This window comes from Furipterus horrens, unplaced genomic scaffold, assembly GCF_987537825.1.
Source record: "Furipterus horrens unplaced genomic scaffold, mFurHor1.1.pri manual_scaffold_6, whole genome shotgun sequence".
Classification (NCBI taxonomy): domain Eukaryota; kingdom Metazoa; phylum Chordata; class Mammalia; order Chiroptera; family Furipteridae; genus Furipterus; species Furipterus horrens.
The window spans coordinates 151,630,829-151,655,136 of record NW_028327176.1 but is presented as its reverse complement, the minus strand read 5'-3'; the positions used below and the strand labels follow the sequence as shown (position 1 = coordinate 151,655,136).

The following is a 24,308-nucleotide window of genomic DNA, read 5'->3' as shown; positions in this document are numbered from 1 at the left end:
ATTTTCCCTGGAGGTGCTGAGACAGGGGTCTAGGGCCCTGGAAAGAGGAAAGATGAGATCTCTGGGAAGAGGGAGGAGAAGCTTTGCACCACTGAGGCCCAGGGATCCTAAGATGAAAGATGACTAGTAAGCCATTCACCAAGGCAAAGACGGCCAATGACGTTAGAATGCCTCATAGTTCATTTTATTTTTTATTTTTTAGCCTCATCCAAGAACATGTTAATTGAGAAAGAGGAAGGGAGAGAGAGAAAAAAAAAAACCATCAATCAATGTGAGAGAGAAACATGAATCTGTTGCCTCCCATATGCACCCCAATCAGGGATCAAACTTGCAACCTTTCAGTGTATGGGATGCACTCCAACCTACTGAGCCACTTGGCCAGGGCCTCATTGTTCATTTTAAATTGCTTTCTTGGTCTGCCCAGAGTTGGAATTCCCCTCCATTACCCCTAAACCTTCAGCTAAAGTCTGTTAGTGCTAGAGAGTTGTGATAGTGGCCCTCCCAGCGAGTAGGGAGAACGGGAGGGACAGAAAGGTGGGGAAAGGATTCTCCCACATACAGGGAGATGTACTGCACCTGTCTTCCGTGAGATCAGGAATTCAGAGTGCATGGTGGCTCTGAAGTGCTTCAGAAATCCTCCAGAAAATGAGGGAGACTGCAGCTATTGAGTTAGATATTAAAGGAAAAGGGACTGCAGACAGCAGAGGACTCTGGCTTGCAGCTTATCTAGAGAATACCATGCCTCTGAGCAGGAAGAGCAGAGCCACCCGAAGCCACACATCATGTGCAGCGCAGGAAAGCTCTGCTTAGCGGCAGTTCCCGCAGGCCAGAAACTGAGCTCGCCCCCTCAGAGTCATGTCTTGGCAAAGGGCACAGCCTATGAAACAGAATTCTGAGTTTCAGGGAGCTGGGAGGCATGGGCAGCTTAGGTTAGATCTAACCTCCTGTCACTGTGAAAAATATCCCCAAACACGGAGTTCCAGGGCAGGCCAGCCCTGAGCCACAAAGGGCCAGGACTGGCCCTGGACCGTGAAGGTGCTCAGGCAGACCCACCCCTCACTGCGACAGGACCATGTCAAGTGCTGTCAGCCTCAGTAGGGCTACCAAGGGTATCAGAAGTTTGATTCTAATACTCAGCTGGGGTCACGGGTCTAGAGATTTATCTATAGAATCGGGTATAGTTACATTATTCTCTAGTCCCACTTTTGCACACCAAACTATGAGAGATTCACTATCATTTTGGTTCTGAGACAAGTCACGTGTTTCCCTTGGCCAGGGGCCTGGGGACAATAGCCTGTGCAACTAAGGGCCCCTCTTTGGCATGTCGTCTTGTTCTGTGCAGGCCATTCATATCTGCAGCAGGGCCCTTTCCACTAAGCCTCAGTCTTTACCGATATAACAGGAAAGGAAAACACTGAAACAAAAAATTGCAGTAGTTGTGATTCGGAATTCTGGAGGTGTTGGCTGGGGAGCAGGGGAAAGCGGAAAAAAAACAATCTGATTGTTTAAGAAAACACTTGTTTGGTTACAAAGGAAAATGAGCCTCCCAGCACAGTCTGGAAGAACTGTGCTACATGATGAGATGGCAGGAATTGGTGAATTTCCCAAGGCATCACAGGAGACGAGTGTCCCACACCCAGAATAGCAAAAAGGGATCAGAATAGACTGCCAAAAAAAAAAAAAAAGGCTAAGGTCAGGGTGTCAGGAGAAAGGTAACTTCAGTGAGAAATTCTCCAAGACAGGCAGAACTAAGGGTCCTCAGAATAATGCGACCGCCATTGGGTAGTGCTTTAGACTCTCACTACTTAAAGTGTGGTCCACAGAACAGCAGCATCAGTAGTACCTAAGAGCTTAATTAAATGCAGAATCCCAGGCCTCAGATTCTGTCATTTAAAAGATCCCCAGGCCATTTTTATATACCCTGAAGTTTAATGTTTTAGAGCTTCAGGCTGCAACTTCGGCTGTACATTGGAATTACCTAGGAAACTTGAAAATACTGATAGCCTGCTGCCAGAGCTCTCAGGTGATTCTAATATACAGCAAACTCTGAGGGCCCCAAACGGGCCTTTTCTCGGCTGTGCCCCTGTGGATGGAGTGAGGGTCCATGGCCAGTGGTGTACTGATAAACCAGCTCTCCAGGGAAAAAAAACTTGTTTGTAGATTGAGATGTTTGCCACTTTCCAGTGCGGACACATTCCCATCACACCACAACTGATTTTAAGCTATCAGTGGGAGAGGAATGAAGGGGGAGTTAGGAAGAAGCCATTCAGCTACAAAGAACCATACTGACCAGCGTACCCCTGCTTGGGGCCAATGGGGCATTTGCACACCGAGTCTCCCCACTCTTTGGGACCATGGACTTCCCTGATCCTAGCAGGCCTCTTCCCAAGGGGGTGGTGCAGAGTTTAAACACGGGTGAGTGTTCATACATGAGGTCCCTCGTGTGCAGGGTGGACTGGTGTTGGGAAGACCATGGGAGAGAGGGTGAGTGTTGGGACCTCTGTTTGTACTCTGTCCCATCCCTGGAAGTGTAGGGGTGGACCTGGAGAATAGCCATGGCTCCGTTCTGAATTTACAGCTCTTTGCTGAGCTCTGCTATGGTGTGGTAACCCTCTGGTATTACCAAATATCCCCAGTCCTTAAGAATCCCTTAACATACCTGTTTAGCTTAGGTGCACCTTGGGGAATAAGGGGGTGAGACTGTGCTCTTGCATTGGTGATGAAAGGGGAGAAAAGACAGATGCTAGAGGCAAAAGGACTTAAGAGAGATTAAGAATATATGTGGAGCCCAGGCCAGGTGGCTCAGTTGGCTAGAGCATCGTCCTGATATGCCAAGGTAACAGGTTCGATGCTCAGCCAGGGCACATACTAGAATCAACCAATGAGTGCATCAATAAGTGAAAAAATAAATCAATGTGTGTGTCTCTTTCTCAAAAAATATCAATGAATAGGACTTTCTTTTTTTTAAAAAAAAGAGAGACTTCCGGCCAAGAGGGAGGCGAAGACAGACATGCTTCGTTTCCCTCCACAACTAAGAAGGAATACAACTACCTCAAAACTAGAAACAACCAGAAGTTCCAGAAAATCAAAGTGCATGGAAGTCCAACAAACAAAGATATAAAGAAGAAATACTCATCCAGACAGGTAGGAGGGGTGGAGCCAGGGCAGAGAGGACACGCTGTGGTGGTGACAGCAGCAGGCCAGCAGAAAGTGCAGTCACATGTTTTAAAAAGTCAGGAGGGACACCTGGGGAGCATTCCCAGCTCCTCACTGGACTGCACAGCTCACTGTCCCAGCACTAGGGAAAATCAAGCCTCATTGCTTCTGACTGTGCAGACCAGTGGGAGTTGGGACGGAGGCAGAAACTGTCAGTCTCTCAGCAGAGTCTGCTTGTTTAAAAGGGCCCCACAGATCCAGAACATCCACAGACCCACCCGCTCTGGGAACGACAGCCAGGGCAGCAGCTAGAGGGGCACCAGTCCAGTGTAGAAGTGGGAGAAGTGCCTGGGAAAGGAGAGACTGCTGGGCAAGCGGCATTGTTCCTTCTCAGACCCCTCCCCCGCATACAGCACCACAACGTGGTGGAATAGGTCACCCATTACTGATGAATCCCTAAGGCTCTGCCCCTTACAATGTAGTAGGAGCAACAGCTCTCCCTGGGACACAGAAGCAAACAAACACAGGAGACTTCTGGCCAAGATGGAGGCCTAGACTGACACACTCTGTCTCCCTCCACAACTAAGAAGGAATACAACTACCGCAAAACCAGAAACAACCAGAAGTTCCAGAAAATAAATGGAAGTCCAACATATGAAGCTATAAAGAAGTGGTGCTCATCTGGACAGGTAGGTGGGTGATGCTGGGGAGGAGAGTTCAAGCTGTGCTGTCTGTGGCAGCAGCAGTGATGGCGGCAGGACAGTGGTAAGCACAGACACCCATATTTAAGGGGAGGCAAGGAGCACCTGGGGAGCACCCTCAGCCGCAAACCAGACCTGTCAGCTTGTGATTCCAAAGCTGGGGAAGGCAGACCTCTATTGCCTTGGACAGTGAGGCCCAGAGGGGGTGGGGACAGAGGAGGAGGCTCCTGGTCTCTCAGCAGAGAGTGAACGGCAGGAATCCATCTTGGACCCCCAACCCCCGCAGAAAATACCACAGCGTGGTGAGACAGGTTGCCTGGTTGTGACGAGTGCAGGGAGCTACGTACCCTATAGCATAGGAGGTGTGACAGCCCTGCCCAGGAAGCAAAGGTAAACACAAAACGGTCAGGATGGCACCGATCATGATAGAGATCCCAGTGGCACAGCTAACCAGACAGCAAAATCTATCGAAGCAGCAGATAGGAAATCTTTCTGAGGTCAGTTCAGAGCTTTGGTTATAAAAATGCTTACAGACCTGACAGCAGATCTTTAAAAAGACAGGGAAGGAATGAAGGCTAGTCCTGCTGAAATGAACAAAAACACATACGAAACAAGTGGTGAGGGAGAGAAAACCAGGAATCAAATCAACAAATTGGAACATAGGGAAGGAACAGTCAACCAATGCAGAAAGAGGAAACGAGAAGTGAGGAAAATGAGGAGAGGCTCAGAAACTTATTGAACAGCTATAAGCAGGCCAACATCCAATTCATAGGGCTGCCAGAAGGTGAAGAAGAATAACTAGAAATTTAAAAATTAGGTGAAAAAATAATGAAGCAGAATTTCCCTAACTTGGGGAAGGAAATAGACTTACACGTCCAGGAAGCACAAAGAGTTCCAAAAAAACTGGACCCAGTGAGAACCACACCAAGACACATTATAATCAAAATGTCAAAAATTAAGGATAAAGAGAGAATCTTAAAAGCAGCAAGAGAGAAGAGAATTATGTACAAAGGGGTCCCAATAAGACTATCAACTGATTTATCAAAAGAAATTGCAGGCAAGAAGGGACTGGCAAGAAATATTCAAAGTAATGAAAAGCAAAAACCTACAACCACAATTACTTTATCCAGCGAAGCTGTCATTCAGAATAGAAGGGCAGAGAAAGTGCTTCCAGGACAAAGTAAAACTGAAGGAGTTCATCGGATCCAAACCACTGTTATATGAAATGTTAAAGGGACTTGTTTAGGAGAAGGAGGATCAAAACTATGAACATTAAAATGAAAACTACATCACAAGAACCAACAACAGAAGCTAGGGAATCGAAACAAAGGCAAACTAAATAGGCAACAAGAGTGGGAAAAAAATTATAGGTATGGGGAACATTTTAGGGGGAGGTCAGCTGGGAGGGGGAAGTGGGGAAAGGGAGGGAGATGGTACAGGAATTAAGAAGCACAGCAGGAGGGAGTGGAGTAGACAGAAAGATGTTGAGAAGAACTATATGCACAACCAATGGGCATGGACTAAGGGGTGGGGGACGACTGGAGGGAAGGGGGTCACTGGGTGGAGGGGAACAAAGGGAAAAGAAACTGGGACAACTGTAATAGCATAAACAATAAAGCATATTAAAAAAAAAAAAAGAATATATGTGGAAATAAGCAGGAGAATATAACTCAACTGCCCACCCAGGAATCCTTGGAAAAGTTGGAGAGGCTGCTGGACCTGAAGTCATTCTACTTGGAAGGGAAAGGATGACCTTTAAAGGCTGGAGGACTGGGGGCAAAGAGCCCAGAGCCTGGAGTTAGACAGCATGGGTTAAAATATCAGCGCCCCCCACCCCCCACTTATGAGCCCTGTGGCTTAAGCTTCGTCCACTCAGCATCTACCTCACCAGCCCAGGAGTGTGCCAGAGGAGCCAGGGTGCCCTCAGAAGGCAGAGAGTTGACCGGATCTGGGGCAAGAAAGAGTAAAGAAGGGCAAGAGGCCTGAATGCAGTCACCCCCGGGAGGCCTGGGAGAGGGGAGACAGTGAGGAGGTATGCCAGATGGCAGCCCCTCTGTGAGAGGAGTCTCGTGGGAAGTTGGAATTCTAAAAGGGCACCCAGAACCAATGAAGGGCATTGATTAATGAAAAGAAGTTGAAGACAAGCAGCACCTCCTTCCCAGGGGTTGTTGGCACCAGGCTTCCTTTTCTCAATCAAATGCCAGGTAATTCTTCCTTTAAAATATTCAGTCTGCCAGCTTGAGCCCCACCAATGTCTAAAATTAAGCTCTCTCAAAGGGTCTTAGGGCTCCCCAGAATGCTGACATTTCCACAGCATGTGTGTGTGCACATGTGTGCACGTGTGTATGAGAGAGAGGTGGTCTCATGGGTTGTCAGAGTCTCATGGCATCAGCTTCCTTATCAGCTCCAGGTACCAGTCAGGATCAGGTTCCCCTTTCCTAGTCTGTCTCCAACTTAGAACTAGTCCATCTTCAGGGAGCCCCAACCTGCAACTTCTTCCCTTAGACGAGCTTACTTGCTCTGGACGCCCTCTATCTAGGGTCCTGGCCCCGTTCAGGAGGCCCTGAGGGAGGGATTACTGATTCTCCCACTTTGGTCCAAAGCCTACCAGTCCTCAAGTCCTTTCTATGGTTGAGCATTCTCAAAATTACTAATAATGAAAATGCCCACAATCTTCAAGGAAAATATATCTCCTGCCTAAAGTTGTTGAAGAGCAGGGTTTATTGAGATACGATTTTAGTGGGAAAACCCCAATAAGACCAGTCAAAGAAGTCTTGTATAATATTACATACCTAGGGTATAGGTTCTGGTGTTATCAGGAACCCATAGTTCTTCATCTTGTTTTTTCACCAGGCTTGGGGTGTTGCTGGTCCCCAACAGCTCACACCACTGCTACATCTGTGGTCTAGCCAATGAGACACAGAAAGAAAAAGAGGAAGTCATACCTCTTTGTTTGAAGGGTAGGACTTCTTATATATCATTGATCAGAGCTTAGTCTACATGGCCATCTCTACCTGCAGGGAAGACTGGATAATGTAGTCTTTATTCTGGGTAGCCATTTGCACAACTAAGGAGTTTATTGCTAGTGCAGAAATAGAGAATGGATATCGGGGTCCACTCTGCTACAAACATCAACAACAAAACAGCATTGAGCTGCACCAAGCTCAGTCCAATTCTTGAGAGAGTTTCCTGGGGAAGGTGAAGAACAAGTTGGCTTACCCTTCCAGGAGAGCCGAGGTGAGCATTTAGAAAAGAACTTGCTTGTCCTGCATTGTCATCCTCTTCAAATACAATCAAGGTTCCCAGTGGGACCAAGACTACTTCCACAGAGAACAGTAAAGCCCAACACTAACAGGGAGACCCACAGGCTTTCCTCCACATCTAGACCCTGTCTTGAAGAGAAGGGGAGAAATACCAAAAGACTGACCAAAGAGGGACTGAGCTGAAAGAGACTGAACGAACTCTGACCTGTGAGCCTACAGTCTTTTCCCCACTTGTTAGTGAAATGGAAGCTCAGAAGCAAAGGCTGAATAGTTATAGAAAAACAGGGTTGCAGGTTTTCTAGGTTTCTTTCTTTTGCGGGGGAGAAATAGTCTCAAAGTACAATCTCTCTCTCTCTCTCTCTCTCTCTCTCTCTCTCTCTCTCTCTCTCTCTCACACACACACACACACACACACACACACACACACACACGGGGTAAAATTTCCTGGCCTTATTGTTTTTAAGATGCAATTCTAAGAACATCTTTCTTATAGATACCATTGCTATCCCTGTTTCTTTACTTCTACACACATTCTGCCAACCAGACAAAGCTGCAAGTGAAGATCTTTTAAATTAAAAGAATACACAATTTTTTCTTCTGCCAGGAAGGTGTGAGCATCAAGGCAGCAAACTTAGAGAGAGGAGACCACTCCACTTCTACTTGAGATTTCCTGTGGTCTGAGAGTGAAGTGGTCAGTCAGTCCCCAGAACAGAGCTCAGAGCAAAGCAGGCAAAAACCCTCAAGGGGTATGTGGGTCAACCTTTGGTTTTTCCTCAGTTAGATCCTCACATGTGATTGGATTCTCCAGTTTGTAGTAAATGTAAATTCTCTGACGTACAATCCACCCTTATTTAATTGTTAGCATAAAAATACATCTTATTGCTACATATGCGTATTTGTATTATCTACTATTTTATTCAGGTTTTTCCCTTACAGCATTGGCTGATAACTAATTGAGTTATGCATTTACTTAATATGTAATATTTAATATTATAACAGTGGCTAATATTTACTGAGCACAATGCCAGACACTGCACATAGGCCATTTAATCTTCATAACAGTCCCACAGGGCTGCTGTGTACAGCACTGCAGTTGATACCTGGCTGAGGAGGCAAGTAGGGCTAAAATCTGCCCTGGTCCTCAGTCACCACTCTCTGTGCTGCAGGAGACACTTCATCTCCTTGGAGGGAAGAAGACGCCTTCTTCCCTCTAAGGCAGCAGCCAGAACCAGTGCATTTGGAGCCTTGATCACCCATGACAAAGATATCTTACTATTCTCATTGCCCAGATTATGAAACCAAGGGTATCAAGAAGTTAAGATCCTTCCTTAAGGTCACACAGCTGGCAGGAGGTAGTGCCGGGGCTCAGACCAGAAGCCTGACCTGCACGTGGGTACTGTTGGCGACTAATGCCTTTCCCCCTCCCAGGAAGGCTCTGCCTCAGGGTGTGAGGGCCCAGAAGACGGACCCTCATGTCCACACGACTTGCCTCAGGTTCTGTACAATGCACGCTGAGGGATGCTCACTCAGATTCTTTGGACAGAGCTCTCCAGCTCCTGTACCCACTGCTTTAGAATGGAATTTCACAATGGCGGGAAGAGAAGAGGCATTGAGAATGGTCAGAGAAATGACACCCTGAGGAAATCAACCTTCCAGTTGCTCTTTTCTAGCATGTACCCAGGTCCCATGGCAAAGAAGACTTGGGAGCCTGGAATTTAGTCAGTTAAGTTTGCTCAAAGAGGGGGTTCCCATGTCTCTCTTGTTGCAATGCCTCACATCTTTGCCTCACCATGAAAGATCAGTCTGTCTAAAAAATATATCTGCCCTCTAACTTTGTGCCTAAATTTTTCACTGTTTAATGCATTTCCCTGGGTTATTCTCGCCCTACCTGCCACCAGAACCCTCCAGCTCCTCCCTGCTCTGTCCCTGATGCCTGAAATGCCTTTGATATGGAACAAAGGCTTTTATTTCATAGAGGGAGATGAGGCTTAGCATGCAAGCACCCCTCAGAGAGGGAGCACATTGATTTAAATTCACACCATGTAACTTCGGTGTAAATGAGTGATCAGTTTTTTTCCTGAGAGCACCTTTTGGTGACGAAAAGGCAGAGAGGAGAGACAAAGGACACTGGAAAATGTGATGTTGAAGGAAGAACAGTCTAGAGAGAGAAAAGGGAGTAGAAAGGAGATGACTCTGTGTGGCCTCAGTATAAGCGCACCGCCCCCCTTGCCACCCCCTCAAGTGGCCACTTGGCAGCATGGTGTAGGGGAGAGGCGTGGCCTTCTTAGGGAGTCGTGTGTGGTTTAAAATCTAGCTGCGTAGCCCTAGCAAGCACATAACTTCCCTGCACCTTAATTTCCTCACCTATAAAATGATGTTAATAAAACCTGTTGTGCAGGGCTGCTTTGGAAATTTTGTATTGTATTTTAATTGTAGTGAAATACACATAGCATAAAATTTACCATTTTAACCATTATTCAGCGTACAGTTCAGTGGCAATAAGTGTATTCATATGTTGTACAACCATCCCCACCATCGATCTCCAGATTTCTTTTTGTCTCACAAAATAGGAACGCTATACCCATTAAACAGTAACTCCCCATTCCACCCTCTCCCCAGCCCCTGGCAACCATCATTCTAATTTCTGTCTCAGGGATGCCCCTGCTTTTTTAGTTGATTATTCTAGGTAGGTCCTGTAAGTGGAATTATTCAGTATTTGTCCTTTTATGACCAACTTGTCTTTTTATGACTTACCATAATGTTCTCTGGGTACATCATGTTGTAGCGCATCTCAGAACTTTCTTCCTTTTCAAGGCTGAATAATATTCCACTGTGTAGATATACCACTTTTGTTTAACCATTTATTCACCCCACACTTGGTTGCTTCTACCATATGCCTGTTGTGAATACTGCTACTTGCACCTAGTGTATAAACATCTCTTCCAGACCCTGCCTGCTTTCAATTCTTTTGGGCGAGTAATATTACCCAGAAGTGAAACTGCTGGGTAATATGGTAATTCTATTTTTTATTTTTTGAGGACCCATCACATTGTTTTTTATAGTAACTGCACCATTTTATGTTCCCACCAATGTGCACGGGGTTTCAATCTCTCCATACCCTTGCCGACACTTACTATTTTCTGTTTTTTAGTAGTAACCATCCTAATTTTTAAATGTAACCCAAATAAAGCTACCCATATACATATCCATAGTCAAACAATTGAGTACATTTAACCAGAGAAGACTTGGAGAGTAATGTAAGATTATTTATTGCCCTGACTGGTGTGACTCGGTTGGGCGTTGTCCCACAAAGCAAAGGGTCTCCAGTTCACTTCCTGGCCAGGGCACAATCCCTGGATGAGAGGCAACTGGTTGATGTTTCTCTCTCACATCAATGTTTCTCTTTTTCTCTCTCTCCCTCTCTTCCCCTCTTTCTAAAAATGAATAAATAAAAAAGATTTTTAAAAAGATGATTTATCATAGATTTTCTTGAAGGGACCAGGGATGCTCCTGCTTTTTCAGTGCCACACTGCTTCCCAAAGGCCCTCACTGCCACACTGCTGTGTCTCCTCCACCTGCTCTGCTGGGCTCGTGCTACCTTCTCATTGTCCCTTTCCAGGCATTCCTCTCTCATCTGACTTTCCCTCCTGTGTTCAGCCCCCATAAGAAGCAGAATCTGGGTTTGGGTCAGCTTCTTTCCTCTTGAATAACTCTTGTCTAGAATTCTGGTGAATAAATTTCTCCACTTGATTATAAAGATAATAAAAATCCCTTGGCACATAGTAGATAATAAATGGTAGATAATTTTATAACACCTTCCTCAAAAAATGAGTAAATGCATACAAAATTCTTAGAACCCTGCTGACACTTAATAAGCACTATCTGCAGGTTAGCTATTGTCATTGTGGTGGGAGAAACAGGGAGCCTGTGAGCTAGGATGTCATCATTTTTTAGCAAGAGGAGCTGCCAACAACTTTGGGTCCAGGTGACCATGAGGGGAGCCACCTTGGAGCAGGTAATCTTTGGCTTTTCTCAGAACAATAGAGTGCTCCTCTTTAAATACGCAAATGTAAGGTGAATAGACACCCATGGCCCTAGGAAAATGACATGGCAGGACCTTATGTAGCTTGATGAAAGCTGCTGTTCCCAATATCCCCTTGAGAGGGGAAGGAGGTGAGTAGTTCTGTACTGGCATCAAGGAACCTCTTGGAAGGGGAAAGACTGAGAGCTAACCCTTCCCTTGCGAGGGTCTGTGTTACCAGAACTGCTTTGCGAGATTCATTAGGTCCTGACTGAATGTGCTGGCAGAGCAGGAAACAGTTCCAAAGGGGAATGCGTGGAGAAGGAAGAAGCACCTGGACTGGTGGTGGCAGGCCCAGGCCCCGGGCAGGAGGTGGTGATGCGCTCTGCTTCTGCACGGGTCTGGCAGCCCTCTGCCCTGGACATTGCCCTCCAGCACCATGGAAAAGGAGCCACAGTGGACCCTTAGCCTGTCTCATGGCAAGCTGGTCTGCAGGCAGCATCACCACCACTTTTGCTTCTGAAAGGGATACAAGCACATGTTAAGAATCTCCCAGGTTGCATGTCCAGCACCTAGCGCTGTCTGGACTGACCAGGGAGGGCAGAACATGAAGGTCTCAGCATTTCTTCTCTTCCCAGCTATGTCCCAGAAGTGACTCCACGATGAGACATTGTGGGCAGTCAGCCAGAGCTGTTTGAGGGCTGGCGACCCTCAGAACAAAGCTGTTCTTAGGGCCGGGCCGGTCGGGAGTGTTCTCTTCCTTATGATGTGTCCCAGTTCTGCTCTGCCCCTTCAACACTTGCTATCATAGCATTTAAAAATGGAAAATCAAGCCTTGCCCAAGGCTTTTCCCTTTCCCCCCTTTCTATTCATAGATAAATGCTGGAGAGTGGAAAGTTTCTGAGCTTTAAATCCAAATGGTTTTGTTTTGTTTACAGAGGTGGGGAGGACTGACCTTGATCTAGAATACTGAGCAAACTGTAGAAGCTGGCAAACAAACCCTCCTCGCCTAGACTTCTAACTGGACAGGGAAGGCTGACCCACATCTTGACTCCTCAACTTGTTTATTATTCATTACTGCAGCCATCCCGGTATAAACACAGCACCCTGGTAACTGGCAAGTCTCAGCCCCACCCCATTGTTGCCTACACCATTTCTTCCCTCCCTCTTGAACATTGTCAAGAGCTGGACAAAGAAAGCAAGTTACCTGTATTCCACCCAAGCGTGTAGGAAGGACAGCCAACAACAGGGCAGTCAGGGGAGGAGAACTAACATCCACCTCTACAGAGAGACAGTTCTGGAATCCTTCTCCCCAGACTGCCTGTGTGACCTTGGAGAAGTTACTCAATGTCTCTGAGCCTGCGCTTCCTCAAAGATAAAGTGGGAATGACAGTCAATGCAGTTCACAGGACTATTTGAAGGATTAAATGCACTTCCAGGTAGTGTTTGATAGGTCCTCCTGTGATGGTAACTAAAAGGATGTATGTGTGAGCCTGGAAATGAGCTCCCAGTGGGGACTGCTGAGGACCTGAGTAGGTTCATTCCCCATACTCCTGACACATCTCCTGTAATCATATTTCACTGTAACTGCCTGGGGCGTGTTCCAACAGAACTGTCCCTGGTCCAGACACCATTTCTAAACAGCTTACATCCTCAGGCTGCTTTCCAGGAGGGGACCCAGCAAAAGCTCCTAGGTCGGAACCATTAATTCTTTCCCCAAGTGCTGCCTTTCTGCTTAGCATACGTTGAGGCAGGAGGCAGGTCCAGCTGACAGCAATGAAAAGCAACACTTCAGGAGTTGGTATTGTTCCTACAGGACCCTTAGGCCCACACATCTGGGGAAATGGCGGAAGAAATGGAAAAAATTCCCCTCGTTCTTCCTGATGGGTTGCATTCCAAGGCAGTACTTGACAAAAGCATCTTCCAGGCTTTTTCAGATCCATCTAACAGCATCAAGAGAAATGAAAAATATTTTCAGCCCACCCTTTCCTTCGCTCTTCCTCTTGTTTCCTTCCCCTGCCATTCTTCTCATTCTTGTTCTAATCTCCTGACACCAACAGCTTTTTCAGAGTATTCTGGTACCAAGCACTCCACAGAGAAGGCTATTTTACCCTAGTCTATAAATAAATAAATAGAAATAATAATAATAATTTGAGGCTGAAGGTTCAAGGCCAAGATAATTTTTTTTACTATTAAAAATAAATCTTTATTCTTTTAAATGAATAAAGTACTATATGCTTGTTGTGGGGAGAAAGAACAGCCCTGCATTTTCATTCAGCGCTTTTAACAGTAGGGCGTGCATTCTTCCAGAAATTTCTGTCATCTTTTGCCATTTGATAGATTTATAGGGATTGCCTACTATGTTCTGGGCAGTGTGCTAGGTAGGTGCTGGGACCATTGGTGAACAAACAAATCATCTACATATATATATGAATGTGTGTTCACTAATATATGAGGTCTGTCTGGAAAAAGTCCAACCATTGTTAACACATTGCGTACGGGTGGCGAGAATTCTCGTCATTTCTAAAAGACATTTAAATTCCCCGGTACACAATGTGTTAATATAACAAGAGCGGTTTGCGTGACATTGATGTAACCTGACAGCCAAGGAGAATGGACTGGAATGCACATGTGTGAACAATGGTGACTTCACTGTACTAGTCGGTGGGGGCAATAGATGCCATTGAGTGAGCATGTGTACTGTGTGGCCATTGCATTCAAAATGACAGCATGTAGAGCAACAAATCTGCATCGAAGTTTGTGTTAAGCTTGAACATTTTTCTGTAGGAACCTGGGATGATTCAGAAGGCCACAGCTATGGGCAACTGCTGATTGACAGCTTTATCAAGATAACACACCTGCTCATGCATCATGTCTCCTGCATGGTTTTTTGGCAAAACATCAAATCACCCAGGTGACTCAGCCTCCCTACAGCCCAGATTTGGTGCCCTGTGACTTCTGGCTTTTCCCAAAACTAACATCACCTTCAGACCATCAATGAGATTCAGGAAAATACAATGGAGCAGCTGATGGCAACTGGGAGAACTGTGTGAGGTCCCAAGGTGCCTTCTTTAAAGGAGACTGAGGCATCATTGTCCTATGTACACTGCTTCATGTGTCTTGTATTTTGTTCAATAAATGTCTCTATTTTTCATATTATGTGGCTGGATACTTTCTGGACAGGCCTCGTGTATATTGGCAAAAATGAGATCATGTTTTCCATTAAACAGTATTCACTCTTCCATACTAGTTTATAGAAATAAATATATAAAAATAAATATTTGTGATTTTTAACAGCTGCATAGTATTCCATTAAAAGGATATCTCAAAATGTAGACAACCTGAATATGCTGTTTTAAAAATAGGCAGCATTCCTTTGCTTATAGAATGCAGAGCATCCCACTTCACATGGCCCAACTGAGCAGAACCCGACAGTCTGGCTGAGGATGCTCTGGGGTCTGTACCCTGCACAAGAGAGGGAGACAGCCAGCACCAGGAGCACACTGTGCCTGCCCAGGACCCAGACGTGGTGCCCAGCTGCCCAGTGGCACAACTGAGCTTACACCAGATCCCTCTGACTGCAGAGCTCTGGCCACCACCCTCTGCTGCCCCTGCATCCTGTGTCCAGCATCTCCTTCAGCAATAACTTCTGTAGGCTACTGATTAAACAAAGAGAAGGGAGGGGAAAATAAACCTGAAGTCATGAAAAACATGCAAGCGTGCATGTGTGTGTGTTTTGTTTCTTGTTTTTTTTAATTGATTGATTAGAGAGAGAGAGAGAAACATTGATTTGTTGTTCCACTTATTTATGCATTCATTGGTTGATTTTGGTATGTGCTCTGACCAGGGATCAAATTCACAACCTTGGCATATCAGGACTACGCTCCAACCAACTGAGCTACCCACCAGACCTGTGTTTTCTTAGAAGTAGTCATTTTTTTCATGCCGGTCAATGGGACAGAGTGTGGGTGTGTTTGTATGTGCAAGTGTGTGTTGTGTATGTGTGTATATGTACATGTACATGTGCCTGCTCACAGGGGGATACAGGCTAAGGGCAGCAAATGATGACGTTTAAGCAGTTAGAATATTAAGAAGCTCTTGCTTTATACTCCTCCCCACTCTTTATGTTCTCAGCCTCCTTGGAGCTGCTAATGAATAACCGATTTTAACACCCAAGTTCAATGCTCTCCCCAGGCACCTCTCAGGCTGGGGTGCTGCCATAGCGCTGAGGTCCAGTGCCCCGCGGACATTCCCCAGCAATTACTTCTCTGGCTGATGAAAACAAAAATGCAGCCTAATTGGTCAGTGGCCTTTTCTACTGAATGAAGGAAGTTTCTGTTTTAAGAAATAAAGTGACTCCTCAGCTGTTGATTCACTGCCCACAGGGATATTTTAGAGCTGAGGCTTCCTAGCCCCGGTAGAAATTTGCATACAACTTCCACTTCCTGCTTCAGAGCCTGTTCTACCGCTTACCTGGGCCTGGCGAGGGCGGAGGGCGGCGGAAGAGACCCAAGGTAGAGTGACAGGGGAAGGACAGAGCGGGACCACCCTGTGGCCGAGGTCTGCCCGCCGTGGCTCTAAGGTAGGTTGTTCAGACTCGCTGCCTGCCAGCCTTACTTCTTACCCACTGACCCATTTTCCGAACACGCTGTTTTCTGCTAAAATCGGCCTTTCTTTCCTCCACCTCGCTCTCTCCACGTTTAACTTGTTCCTGTAGAGACCAACTCGGGCTGCGAAAGTGACAGTTAAGTTTCTGCCTCGAGAGAAGTGTTGAGGGTTTAGTATGTCAGACTGGCGAGTGGAGATTAACTCTTTGGGGAGAAGAGGCAGCCCCGCCGGGACGGAATGGTTCGGCGCTGCCTGGGAACCATTTGTTCGAGTGCTTAGCGTCCCCACAAGTTTGGATGAAGCGTTCGAGCCCCACTTCCCCAAACACGGAGCCGGGGCTGGCAAAGATTGAGTCATTGGCTTCCAGCCCCAGAATTCGTCAGTAGCAGAGGTGGAAGGCGAACTCCCAAGTTTTCTTGATCCCTGTTTCATGCAGGGAAAAAATTAACACTACATTCTTGGGCCAGAAATTCAGCTCAGCGCTGTGCTGGCTCTGGGCGGCCCCCTCAGCCCCTCTCCCGCAGCCCGCCGCCCCTCCAACGACCCAGACGTTTGCTGGCACTGGACAGCCTTTAGGAAAAACGAGGGGCGGGGGTGGGGGGGGATGCTATTACTTTATCTTAAAAGGTCATCGAGCTCCAAGTATCTTTTAAGTTCAAGGCGATCTCTTAGAATGGAGGGACAGTTTAAATGAGAAAAAAGGACACCAAATATTTTTTTTAAAGAGGACAAGAAACTTGGTTTCAAGTTCCCACTCCACTTCTGCTGGCTCTCGAGACTTGGGCAATTCACTTTGGTTTCCCTCGGCCTGGATTTCTTCATCAATAAAATGTGTGGGGGTGAAGGGGGTGGTAGTGAACTAACATGATTTTGTCTAAATTCCTTTCTAAACGAAAAAAGGCTAGGGTAATGGCAGTCCCACAGGGGAGCCGTAATGGGTGGACTTAGAAGACTTGTTTTGTTTCCTGATTTTTCAAATATATTAATTTTACCTCCTGCTGCTAGATGGTTAGTCCCTGGAGGACATGGACGTTGTTCCTTAATCCTTTTCTAGCCCCTGGCCCTCAGTATACTCTCAAGCACCAGGATCTCTTCAGATGAGCTGCTCTGATTTCTGTTGCCCTCATCTGCTCTCAAGGCGAAAGGCAAACTAGTGGTCTGGGCGGGAGGCTGGGGAAAGCCAGCGGGCACATGGCTCCACGGGAGAGCTGCCTGGAATTTAGGTGATTCCTGGCTCTTGCTAACTAGGAGAAAACGGGGGTTTCTTGAATTAGTTCATGTCCCGCCTGGGTTACGCAGGAAGAACTGTCCCGTGCACTTGCGCAGAGTCAAGGCAGGCCAGAGACCTGGCAGACAAGTCTGGCTCCAGCAGGCTGGGTTACTGACTTAGCTGGAGCTGGAAACCACTTCTGGGCTAAACCAACTGCTGTGTGTGGGGCCTTCCGTGGGAGCTTAAAGGGGGCTGGGAGGCACATCCTGATAACATGTAAGGGTGATGACGAGGCCTGGACGCATTATTGGATGGCAGACACACAGAATCCTTACGTTATTCCAAACCACTACTTTTGTTTTTGTCATTATTGTTTCTTGTGGGCAATTACTCTCTGTCAGTACAGTTCAGACAGGCCCTGGCTGACTGCGATGGGCTGACTCAGGGCTTTTGATGTTGCTGAACTGTTTCTGTGGAATATCGAGGCCCTGGTATAAGTCCTCATTATGTTTTTTGATCGCTCTCCCTCTGCCCCTCGGGTGAGAGGTCAGGAATTTCAAGATGTTTTCCTTGTGATGAGTTACTGATTTTATTTTCAAATGATGATGCGCCATTATCTGAAATCAGGCTCACTGTGTTGTTCGGCTGCCAGCCTAGTTTTGATCCAGAAAGACCACCCACAGTCATTCTTAATCTGCGGCTGCAGCTCCAAGTCATTCCACGATGGAACATGATGAGCTAGACAGCGCCGCGACTGCTCTGCTCGTTGCGTGGGGTGGGCTGATGAGAAGCGAAGTCTGGGCAGGGAACCAACATGTCGGAGAGACTCGCTCTGGAGGGTGCAAAGACAGAAAATGTTTAGGCTCGCTTCTCTCAGGATTAAGGAGGTAGGGGCTTCAAAATGCCCCGAAAGTAAAAGGAAGAGGAGAAGGCCGTCATATTTGCAGGCATTCTTGAACAGACACTCAGAAGGAGATTATGTGGGTAGTTTGTCTAAATGAAATCTATGTTTTTTTACACATTGTAAATCATAATCTCTGGAATACTCTGAATTCAAATCATTTTTCTGCTGTGGGCAATTTTAGATTAGTCTTTACAAACATATCCATTGAAGGCAACTGATGCAGAAAAGAACACAGAGGAGGCACCTCACACTTCAAATTCTTTTCAGATCCCATGAAATGACCCCTAATGTTTGATCACATTTCCTTATCAAAACAGTCCTGCAGTCCTTTGGTGTGAAAGCATCTGAGGATTAGAATCCAGACTGACACCCTCCCCCTGGGCCTCTCTCATTTCTTCTCCACCCATTGTCACCAAGATATTTTTAGTTCATGAAACCCAGGCTGTCCTTTCTCCCTCTGACATTCTTTGTGCCTCTTGTCCAGCAGACCTCCTCCTTGGCCACATGGACATGTCTGACTGCTCAGCTCACTCTGTGCCTGTGTGTGTGTGTGTGTGTGTGTGTGCAAGCGCATGCACGCAGATGTGTGCACAGACCTTCCTGGAGACCAGAAACTGGCTAGGGGAGGAGGGGGTGGGCTTTCATCGCTCTTATGACCCTAAGATCTGTGCCAGTTTGCCTTGGTTCCCTAATAAGGCAGCTGAAATCAAGCTATTTGGACTGACGAGCCCCCCCAGCCCACGTGTCCCCCTTCCTTCCACCCCACAGACCTAGGCTGGCTGGGGTCTTGGCAGCTCCCTCAGTGATGAGGGAAACTTGGCTCTTCTCTGCCTCATTGTTTTCCTGTGCTCAGGCCCCCGGTGTTTTTCCTTCTTCCCCTCCCAAGGTCACCAGGTCTTCTGCCCTCCCTGAATTCTCTTCTCCCTTTGTGATGTCTGCTAAGACTCTTCCTGACTAAACCAGCTAACCTATAACACTCGCCTTTTACCTGGATTCGTTCTTTCCCTTTCTTCCAACTGCCCCTTCTCATACCCACACATACATAAAAATCACAGTTTAAAGTATATCTCCTATACTAATAAAGGGCAAATTTTAAAAATTTTTCTTCAAGCCGTGGCCAGTGTGGCTCAGTTGGTTGGAGCATCATCCCATAAACTGAAGGGTCACAGGTTCAATTCCTAGTCAGGGCACATGCCTAAGTTGCAGGTTCGGCCTCCATGTTTCTATCCTTCTTTCTCTCCTACTCCTTCCTCTCTCTCTAAAAGCAATGAAAAAAATTCCTTTCAAGGTTTCTACACTTTCCTTGCTTCTCATCTCTTCCATTCTCCTTTCTTTCTGTCCATTCTTCTTCTCCTTTTCTCTGGACCTTGGACTGCATTAGTCACTTAATGTGTGTGTGGAGAAATGTTACCTGAAGCAAGCAAGCAAACAAACAACCCATGAGCTGTTCTGAGGTTGTTCTCTGAATGTTTATTATCAATGTCCAACGTGGCGTAGACAGTTCATTCCCATTAGTCTATCTGTTTAACAGCTCAGAGGACTTTAAGAGCGTCCTTCTTCAAATCAGGTCAGGTCACACTGTGCTTCCTTTAACCTGACATGAGTTGTACTGTGCAGGGTATGAACAAGGGCCAATAAATGTTCCCTGGTCCCTGGGGCTCACCTCTGCTTCCAGTCCTCCGGCAAACCAAGTGGAAGAACTGCTCTGAGAAATTCTGCAAGTAAACTTGGAAGTATTTCTTCACTGGAATTTGACCCTGAGCCAAACAGTTCACTCAAAACCAACTTCTATGAAGCAGACGGATGTTGTGAAAGTCTGCATGCGTTTGGGCAGTAAACAAAGAACATTGATGAGTTTACAGACTTTTTTAATTTATGACTCTTAGACACAGAAGACCTTGAGTAACTATAATTGAAAGTATCTGATCCAAATTGGATCTGAAGATCTTCCTAGCTGTAAATTTTATCTATTTATTTTTAAAGTCCACCTGAAATATTCATGCTGTGTGTTTAGGACTCTTCAACCCTATTGTTGACCCAAAAAATGCTTAAAAAAAAAATCATCCAAGCAGTTGGCAAACAGCAGCAAGCCTTGATTGCTTGGAGCTGGTGATGTTGTATATTAATTACTCAGGCTGCTCACTGCTGCCCTTCCTCTGTTTCTTGCTCTGCTATTTGTCTTCTTCCAGGGACACAACACCTTCATTAAATCCCATCCGTCCTTGCCTCAGAGGCATTCCCTGGAAGATATCCCCTCTCTAGACACATCACCATTTATCATCACCCTTTGTTTGTGTTCTGTCAACTAGTTTTCAATTTATTTTGAATTCAGTTTATGATTAAAATTTAATGAGATCCAATCAAGTGCTTTTCTCCAATCAAGATGCTTCTGCCGTCTCATCCATATCCTCTGTTGTCACCGCAGGAAGGGAAGACGCACAGGTTTCTAGCCTGGTGATTCTTCATGTAACACAGGCAGCCTGTTTTCACACCTCCTCACCTTCAAGGTGAATGGTTCTAAAACACATTTGTTCCAGAAGTTTCTACAGGTTACCCGGCTCCCCCCATCCCCTATCTACCCACCAAATTGCTATATAAGTTAATGCTTCTAAACAAAACAAAATGGTTAAGTGCACAGGCACTGGTGCTCAACTGCTTGCATTTGAATCCTATCTTTGCTACTTGCTAGTCATGTGACCTTGGGAAATTTGCTTAGTCTCCTCATGCCTCAGTTTCCCCATCTGTAAAGTGGGACTGACAGCAGCTACCAAATAGGGTGGCTGTGAGGATGAAATAAGTTAAGACATGCAAAACACTTGGAACAATATTTGGCACATCGTAAATATTCAATAAACATAAATAATCATTACTAACTAAGTATAAGGTTTCTTATGTATATCCATTTTGTTAGGTTTATATTTTGACTCAACTGCATAATCTATATCAGAGTTTGGTAAATAAACTACAGCCCTCAAGCCAAAGGCGTCCCATGGTTTGTGACGGGTAAGTGACACCAAGTACACCACGCATGGCCTGACTCGTTTTAAGGACCAAATGGGATGATGTGTGTCAGATGTGCCAGAAGTACACATTAGTTTGAAAAGATAAGCTCTCCAAACATTAGGTTCATATGCTATTGTTAGCATCCAGGTATAAAACCAGTGAACACAGTCTAGAAAGAGTTCTAAAGCCAAATCCCTTATTGTAAAAATAATAACAAAATAGGCCTTTTGTTTTTATTTTTTTAGAATTTATTTTTTTATTGTTGGTCTGTGACAGTTACCCCAATTTCTCCCCCGTTGCTCTCCCCTGCCCTCCATCCCCCTACCCTCTTCCCACAGCAGCCCTTTTACTTTTTAAGAGCTTAATATGGTCCAGGCCCTGCAGTCAGCACTTTATTTACATCTTCTTTTACCATCACAAACGCCGTGCAGGGGAGTGTTGTTATTTTTCCTGTTTTAGGGATGAAAAAAATGAGGCCCAGAGAAGTTAAGTAATTTTCGCAAGGTCGCTTATTTAATCACGCAGCTGGCAGAGAAGTCATTTAAACCGAGAAGGTTTGAATCTGGAGCCTGTGCATTTAAATATTGCATATTTTCCCACATCCTAGAAATCTGTGTTGATTCAGGGCAAGGACATCTGGGAGACAGCAGCCACAGTTAACTGTGAATGTACATAATTTGTTTCCCACCCAGGCCGAGTGTGGCCTCACGGACATGCAGAGGGAGGTGGGGACGAGATGGGCAGAGAAGCTTTTTAATAAACGCTGAGATCAGGAAGGTAATGTTGTGAGGAATAATAGACTCTGTTTCAAGAAACTAATAATTTGAGTCAGGCAGTGCTGAAGGGAAAAAGGGTGCTGGGAACAGACATGAGCAAAGAGCTGGAGGCAGTTCAGGGGGTTGGACTGAGAGAAAGGGAGAGGGAGGGAGGGAAAGAGAGAGAATGGGAAATTCTGTGAGTGGGACACGAGGGAGCATGGTCACATGGGTTGCCAAATCTGCTGCCACCAGGATAAGATCTTACCTGGCTACCTGGGGTCGAGTAGAGGAGTTAAGAGAAAGATCTTGTGCCCAAGGAGGCAGAGAGGAAGCCAAAGAGACAGACGTCGGCAGAGAAAACCCACAGAGGGATTTGAAGAAAGGTGGGGTCAGAATCCAAGAGCAAGAACCACAGCTCACAGCTCAAAGGGCAGCGAGATCCCAGAAAAGGAAAATGAGTGACTCTCGGGTCAGGTCAGAGTGAGTCAGAACCAGACTTGCACTGTTCCAGCCTCATTGTGTGTACTTGGGACTAGCTTGTGTTCCTAGCTTGTGTGCACCCCATTCCTACCCAGGGAAATGGTCTCACTCTCTGCTGATTGGTCGTTTACATTTTAAGGGTCATGTTTGCTCTCCTGGGTGGTCTCAGGAGTGCCACATTCCCCTTGGTTCTTAATCTTTGTGAACATCAGAGTAACTAGTGGAGCTTTTTTTTTCCTTTTTTTCCCTTAAACCTTTTAAGTAGATACACAGCCACTTGGCACAAAAATTAAAAGGTATAAAATGCTCTGAAAAGCAAGTCTCTCTCTTGCCCTTTTCAGAGGCAACCACTGATCTGGAACTCTGAGGAGGTGGTGTGGGCAAATAGTCTCAGATTGTACGAAGGGTGACGTTCTCAGCAATGTCCTGCTCTTGATTATTTCCTAACTTCCCAATAAATCTTGGAGATAGTTGCATGAGTTCACATAGCACTTCCTCAGTCTTTTTTAAAAGACACAGAGTATCCATTGTACAACCGGACCAGTTTTTAAACAATCAGAACGTTTTTGGACATGTGGCTTGTTTCTAGTCTTTGCTACTATAAACATTGCCGCATTGCCTATCTTGTGGCCTCTTCATTTCACGTGATATGCACGTATCACTGCAGAGGGAATTCTCAGAAGTGAAAATTACTAGGTCAAAGGGCATAAGCTTTTCAAATACTTACTGCCAAATTGTACAGATTACACTCCCCTTGGCAAAGTATGAAAGAATCTGTTTATCAGTGAGGGGAACTCAAACAAAAATGTACAGGAGTCCTGGGCATCTGAATTGAGGGCCACAGAAAGAGATTCTGAGCCAGAAGCTCCCTTGGGTTTCCTCTACTACCTCCAGCCTCTACCTTCCCCCAGGGATTTGCAACAGGGAGGCAAACGTGACCTCCAGGTCTGACAGGCCTCTGCTTCTCCCAGGCCCCTGGAGTGGGGAGCTGGGTGCACATGCTGCAGAGCCTGTCCAGGGCGATGCTGGCACTGGGCTGGCAGGGGCCTGGCTGGTAGGTCTTTCGTCCCTCTCAGGAGTCAGAGCCTTCTCCTCTATGTCACAGCTAGAATACAGGGTTTTCCACGTGAATCCAGTGTTCCCTTTGTTAGGGACTGAAGCACAGGCCATGCCAGGGTTACAACTATGTCATCATGTGGAGAAACCTGGATTAAAACAGGGAAAACGGAAATGGTTAGAAGTGGTGAGGCACTGAGTGATTTTTTTTTAATGTGTAGTATTTTTACAATATTGATATTAAAGGCCAAAAAATAAAACTGCCAAGAGCTGGAACCCCAACTCAGCCCATGAATCTGCCATTGTCCTCTGATGTGGCATTTTTGTGTAACTGTTCTCTGGGACACACTCAGGAGGGTCTAGGGCTGGGAGGGGCCCATGTGGTAAGTATGTGTTCCCCCCCTACCATATTCTGGGCCCAGCTCTGAGGACACATGACGAGACCAGCTGCCTTGCCGTCCATTACATGTTCCTATCACACTGGGTGGTAGAATCACCTTTTTTCTGCAAGTAGGGCTGTGATCCACCCTACGCATGGGTGGGACCTCTTAGACAGGGTCCAGCCCCACCTTGGGAGCCTGGCACTGACTGAACACTTATAAATATTGGAGGGGAAGAAAGCAAGGAAGAGGGAAGCGTATGCATGTGGTATAATTTGAAGAACTCTGAGGACTTGGTCCACCAGATACTTCCTGCTCGCTCTCATGGGGCCTGACATCCTCACTATCAGTGATCCTGCCAGCTACATGGGTTTGTCACTTTTCCGAAACAGGCATCGATCACTGATTCATTCAACAACTATTTATTGAGCACCTACTATGTGCCAGGTACAGTTCAGGTGCTGAGAACATAGCTGTGAATAAAGTAGCCAAAAATCACACCCTCATGAACTTTAAATGCCAAGGGGGAAGGAGGGTGGCAATAAACAAACAAAGAATGTATTAGATGTTTGTATTTATAATTACATTTCGTGATATGTCAGATGATGATAACTGCTAGAGAGGACAGTAAAGCAGAGATGAGAGGGAATGAGAGGGGTGTGCAAAAAATTTAGAAAGGATAATCAGGGAGACGTCACTGAGAAAGTGACAGTTGAGTAAAGACCTGAAGGAGAAAGAAAGCAAGCCATACAATATATGAGGGAAGAA

At 46.0% G+C, this 24,308-nt stretch overlaps 1 protein-coding gene and 1 long non-coding RNA gene across 8 annotated transcripts in view; one reads left to right on the top strand and one right to left on the bottom strand.

The window, feature by feature from the left end:
- The first annotated feature begins 15,580 nt into the window (after nucleotides 1-15,580).
- TRAF3IP2 (TRAF3 interacting protein 2) overlaps nucleotides 15,581-24,308 on the top strand; it is a 42,570-nt gene continuing 33,842 nt past the window's right edge. The window contains exon 1 of one of the 2 annotated variants that reach the window (XM_090279764.1): nucleotides 15,581-15,723. The gene's annotated coding sequence lies outside the window, so the exon portion shown is untranslated. The remainder of the gene's footprint in view (nucleotides 15,724-24,308) is intronic. The other variant, XM_090279763.1, reaches the window with a different exon arrangement.
- Nucleotides 17,573-24,308, bottom strand: part of LOC150007621 (uncharacterized) — a 108,586-nt gene continuing 101,850 nt past the window's right edge. For 5 of the 6 annotated variants that reach the window (XR_016511642.1, XR_016511643.1, XR_016511644.1 and 2 more), the window contains one exon: nucleotides 21,358-23,309. This is a non-coding gene — a long non-coding RNA (uncharacterized LOC150007621). Of the gene's footprint in view, nucleotides 17,792-21,357; nucleotides 23,310-24,308 lie in introns of those variants that run through there. The other variant, XR_016511641.1, reaches the window with a different exon arrangement.